General features: G+C 47.6%; 1 pseudogene; it reads left to right on the top strand.

Moving 5' to 3' along the window:
- Positions 1-1,262: 1,262 nt before the first annotated feature.
- Positions 1,263-5,268, top strand: LOC100979641 (small ribosomal subunit protein uS5-like; annotated as a pseudogene).
- The last annotated feature ends 703 nt before the right edge of the window (positions 5,269-5,971 follow it).

The following is a 5,971-nucleotide window of genomic DNA, read 5'->3' as shown; positions in this document are numbered from 1 at the left end:
CAGAGTGAGATCTTGTCTCAGATAAATTTATTTATTTTAAAAAGGTACAGTAAAACCATGATATAAAAGATTTTCTTTTTAATTATACACCTGTATAGGGCACTTACTATGAAGGGAGTTTGCAGGACCGGAAGTTGCTCTGGGTGAGTGAGTGAGTGAGTGGTGAGTGACCGTAAAGGCCTAGGGCATGACTGTGCTCTACTCCAGATCATATAAACGCTGTATATTTAGGCTACACTAAATTAATTTTTAAATTTTTTCTTTTTTTTACTTTTTCTTTTGAGATAGAGTCTCAATCTGTCACCCAGGCTGGAGTGCAGTGGCACAATCTCACCTCACTGAAACCTCCGTCTCCTGGGTTAAAGTGATTCTCCTGCTTCAGCCTCCCAAGTAGCTGGGATTACAGGCGCATGCCACCACCCCCGGCTAATTTTTGTAATTTTAGGATAGATGGAGTTTCACCATGCTGACCAGGCTGGTCTCAAACTCCTGAGCTCATGATTCATCTACCTCGGCCTCCCAAAGTGGTGGGATTACAGGTGTGAGCTGCAGCGCCCGGCCACTTTTTTTCTGTTCTCTTTTTTTTTCTTTTTTTTTGAGACAGAGTCCCCCTCTGTCGCCCAGGCTGGAATGCAGTGGCGCGATCTCGGCTCACTGCAAGCTCCGCCTCCCAAGTTCACTCCATTCTCCTGCCTCAGCCTCCCGAGTAGCTGGAACTACAGGCGCCCACCACCACACCCGGCTAATTTTTTTGAATTTTTAGTAGAGATGGGGTTTCACCGTGTTAGCCAGGATGGTCTCGATCTCCTGACCTCGTGATCCGCCCACCTCGGCCTCCCAAAGTGCTGGGATTACAGGCATGAGCCACCGCACCTGGCCTTTTTTTCTGTTTAAAATTATTTCGGGGGCTGGGTGCAGTGGCTCACGCCTGTAATCCCAGCACTTTGGGAAGCCAAGGTGGGTTGATCACTTGAAGCCAGGAGTTCGAGACCAACCTGAACGATACAGTGAAACCCCATCTCTACTAAAAATACAAAAATTAGCCGGGCGTGGTGATGGGTACCTGTAATCCCAGCTACTTGGGAGGCTGAGGCAGGAGAATCGCTTGAACCCGGGAGGCAGAGGTTGCAGTGAGCTGAGATCACGCCACTGCACTCCAGCCGGGGCAACAGAGAAAGACTCCATCTCAAAAATAAATAAATATATAAACATTTTATATTTTAAACTTTTTGTTAAAAACAGACACAAACCTTCTTATCCGAGAAAACAAATGGCGGATGATGCCGGTGCAGCGCGGGGGCCCGGAGGCCCTGGGGGCACTGGAATGGGGAACAATGGTGGCTTCCGCGGAGGCTTCGGCAGTGGCATCGGGGGCCGGAGTCGCGGCCGTGGACGCGGCCGGGGCCAAGGCTGCGGAGCTCGCGGAGGCAAAGCTGAGGATAAGGAGTGGATGCCGTCACCAAGCTGGGCCGCTTGCTCAAGGACATGAAGATCAAGTCCCTGAAGGAGATCTATATCTTCTCCCTGCCCATTAAGGAATCTGAGATCATTGACTTTTCCCTGGGGACTTCTCTCAAGGACGAGGTTTTGAAGATTATGCCGGTCCAGAAGCAGACCCGTGCGGGCCAGCGCACCAGGTTCAAGGCGTTTGTTGCCATCGGGGACTACAATGGCCACGTCGGTCTGGGTATTAAGTGCTCCAAGGAAGTGGCCACTGCCATCTGCGGGGCCATCATACTGGCCAAGCTCTCCATTGTCCCCATAAGCAGAGGCTGCTGGGAGAGCAAGATTGGCAAGCCCCACACCGTCCCTTGCAAGATGACAGACCGCTGCGGCTCTGTGCCGGTGCACCTCATCCCTGCACCCAGGGGCACTGGCATTGTCTCAGCGCCTGTGCCCAAGAAGCTGCTCATGATGGCTGGTATCAATGACTGCTACACCTCAGCCCAGGGCTGCACTGCCACCCTGGGCAACTTCGCCAAGGCCACCTTTGATGCCATCTCTAAAACCTACAGCTACCTGACCCCCGACCTCTGGAAGGAGACTGTATTCACTAAGTCTCCCTATCAGGAATTCACTGACCACCTCGTCAAGACCCACACTAGAGTCTCGGTGCAGTGGACCCAGGCTCCAGCTGTGGCTACAACATAGGGTTTTTATACAAGAAAAATAAAGTGATTAAGCCTGAAAAAAAAAAAAAGACACAAACATACACATTAGCCTAGGCCTACACAGGGTCCAGATCATCAATATCACTGTCTCCCACCTTCCACCGTCACATCTCATCCCACCAGAAGGTCTCTAAGGGCAGTAACACATATGGGGCCGTCATCTCCTACAATATCAATGCGTTATTCTGGAATACTTCCTAAAGGACCTGCCTGAGGCTCTTCTCGAGAAGGTATCACTCTGAAAAAATACATGGTGCTTTGCTTGGTTTGTTTCTTTTTCCTTTTCCTTTGTTTTTTTTTTTTTTTTTTGGACACAGATTCTCACTCTGTCACCCAGGCTGGAGTGGAGTGCAGTGGCACAATCACAGCTTACTGCAGCCTCAACCTCCTGGGCTCAAGTGATCCTCCCATCTCATCCTCCCAAGTAGCTGAAGCTACAGGCATGTGCCACCATGCTCAGCTAATCTTTTTACTTTGTTGTAGAGATGGGGTTTCACTATGTTGTCCAGGCTCTTGAACTCCTGGGCTCAAGCAATCCTCCTGCCTTGGCCTCCCAAAGTGCTGGGATCACAAGTGTGAGCCATTGCACCTGGACCTGTTTCTTTTTTCATCGTAGATTTTCTTGTCAGCAAATACTGCACCATAAACGTTCCTCTCTATTAAGGAAAACCTTTCATTGTCAGGGGGTCCATGTTTCCAAACTTTTTTTTTTTTTTTTTTTTTTTTGAGACGGAGTCTCGCTCTCTCGCCCAGGCTGGAGTGCAGTGGCATGATCTCGGCTCACTGCAAGCTCCACCTCCTGAGTTCACGCCATTCTCCTGCCTCAGCCTCCCAAGTAGCTGGGACTACAGGCGCCCACCACCACACCTGGCTAATTTTTTGTATTTTTAGTAGAGACGGGGTTTCACCGTGTCAGCCAGGATGGTCTCGATCTCCTGACCTCGTGATCCATCCACCTCATCCTCTCAAAGTGCTGGGATTACAGGCTTGAGCCACTGCTCCCGGCCCATCTTTCCAAGCTTTTAAAGGATCTGGTTGAGGTCTGTAAAAGCTTTTGCTAAGCCCTTCACTGTGAATTTTCTTGGAAGTTCTTTTTCTTCTGCAGTTTCCTTTTCTCTTGTCTGTTCTTCAGCTATGTGTTCCTGTTCCAGTTCCAACAACCCCTCATTCATCGGTTCCTTAGGAACCACCTCTAGGACCTCCTCAATGGCATCCTCATCCACACCAAGGTTAAAGTTATTTGCCATCTCCAACCACAGCTATGTTGATTTTTTGCAACCTTCTTATCCTTGGCAAATCCTTTGAAGTCATGAACAAACCTATTCAGTTTCTTCTTCCAGATGCCATGCAGACATGCCTTGATGACATTGCCCAGTCCCAAGCAAGGTCCTTGATGCAGTCGTAAACATTGTAATCCTTCTAGAATTATGTCAGTGTCTTCTTAGTGTCTCTCTCACTTGCAGTAATAGCCTGGGTAAAGGTCTTCCTTGGGTAGCAGATATGGTTTGGCTGTGTCTCCACCCAAATCTCATCTTGAATTGTAGCTCCCATAATTCTCACGTGTTGTGGGAGGAATCCGGTGGGAAATAATTGAATCATGGGGTGGTTTCCCCCATACCGTTCTCATGGTAGTGAATAAATCTCACAAGATCTGATGGGGCCGAGCACGGTGGCTCATGCCTGTAATCCCAGCACTTTGGGAGGCCAAAGCAGCCAGATCACTTGAGGTGAGGAATTTGAGACCAGCCTGGCCAATATGGTGAAACCCCACCTCTACTAAAAATACAAAACTTAACCGGGTGTGGTGGTGCGCACCTGTAATCTCAGCTACTGGGGAGGCTGAGGCAGGAGAATTGCTTGAACCCAGGAGGTGGGGGTTGCAGTGAGCTGAGATCACACCACTGCACTCCAGCCTGGGCAACAGAGCGAGACGCGGACTCAAAAAAAAAAAAAAAAAAGATCTGATGGTTTTATAGGGGAAAAGTCCTTTCTCTTGGTTCTCATTCTGTCTTGTCTCCCGCCAGGTAAAATGTGACTTTCATCTTCCACCGTGATTGTGAGGCCTCCCCAGCCACGTGGAACTGTGAGTCCATTAAACCTCTTTTTCTTTATAAACTACCCAGCCTGGGGTATGTCATTATCAGCAGCGTGAAAACGGACTAATACAGTAGTAGCTCTTAAAAGCTGCTACAGCTCCTTGATCCATTAGTTGGATCAAAGAGGTGGTATTTGAAAGCAGAAACACTACTCTGATACCGGGATGAAGATCACCAGTAAAAGGTAGACGTTTGGGAACATTATCAACAATAAGCAAAATCTTGGAAAGTATGTTCTTCCCCAAACAATACTTCTCCACTGTGCTGGCATAGCAATTCAGGAGTGCACCTTGGAAGCAGAGGTTCCATGACTTTTCATTGCTCCTGAAGTACACTGGCAGCGTGTGCTTGGTTTTTTTTGTTTTAATTTTTTATTTTTTATTTATTTATTTATTTATTTTTTGAGATGGAATCTCGCTCTATTGCCAGGCTGGAGTGCAGTGGCATGATCTCAGCTCACTGCAACCTCCACCTCCCGAGTTCAAGCCATTCTCCTGCCTAAGCCTCCCGAGCAGCTGGGATTACAGGCATGCACCACCATGCCCCGCTAATTTTTGTATTTTTAGTAGAGATGGGGTTTCACCATGTTGGCCAGGATGGTCTCGATCTCTTGACCTCGTGATCCACCCACCTTGGCCTCCCAAAGTGCTGGGATTACAGGCGTGAGCCACCACGCCCAGCCTTTTGTTTGTTTTTTAAAAGACAGGATCCCACTCTGTCACCCAGGCTGGAATGCAGTGGCATGATCATTGCTCACTACAGCCTTGAACTCCTGGGCTCAAGAGATCCTCCTCCCTCGGCCTCCCAAAGTGCTGGGATTACAGGTGTGGGCCACCATGCCAGGCCTCAACATGCATTTATTGATAAGCTGAAAGGCCCTGAAGTTCTCCCTGTTCCAGGTCACAAAGGGTTTCAGTTTGTAACCTGCCACATTGCTCTCAAGCAAGACTGTTATTCTGTCCTTAAAAGCCGTGAAACCTGGCATTAACTTGGCCTCTTTATAAATGAAAGTACTTTCAGGCATCCATGTTCAGAATAGGAGGTTTCATCCATATTAAAGATTTGCTCCTGCAAGTAATTTTCCTCACAATCAGCTTATCTCGAGTTTCCAAAAATTCTTCAGCTGCCTTCACATCAGCACTTACAGACTCACCACTCACTTTCACATTATGTAATGAATAACGATTCTTGAATAGTTTAAGCCACCCAGAGCTAGCAGTAAATTCCACACTGTAGTTGGATCCAGTCCTTCTTTTCAACATCACAAACAAACTTTGCTTTGTCAGTGCTTGTCATGTGGCTGAGAGGGATATGCTTCTGTGTCTGGTCTTCAATCCAGGTCATTAGAAACGTAACCACATCAGATTTAGGCCCTTCTCTCATTTGTGTTCATTTCATTGCCTTCAATGAAGTGGATCCTTTAACAGCTTCTATCATTTTGTTCTTGTTCTTCAAAATCATAGCTATGGTGGAATGGACCTGCCTGCCTGGCAAGCAATAGCCATTGCAGATTTGCCACCTTTGTAGTCCTTAATCACTTTTAATTTTGCTTCCAGGTCAACCACTCGATGTGGCCTCTTCCTGGCAACATTAGCCGTGAATTTTGTATGTGTAGGGGCCATAAAACAAAATGACCCAACGTCAAATCAATGGTGCAATCAAGAGATGCAGTAAACACAAGATGTATGTAGGAGTGTACTCTAA

The sequence above is a fragment of the Pan paniscus genome, chromosome 15 (assembly GCF_029289425.2).
Source record: "Pan paniscus chromosome 15, NHGRI_mPanPan1-v2.0_pri, whole genome shotgun sequence".
In the NCBI taxonomy this organism is placed as follows: domain Eukaryota; kingdom Metazoa; phylum Chordata; class Mammalia; order Primates; family Hominidae; genus Pan; species Pan paniscus.
The sequence above is the reverse complement of the archived record's forward strand: the minus strand, read 5'-3'. Positions and strand labels throughout refer to the sequence as shown.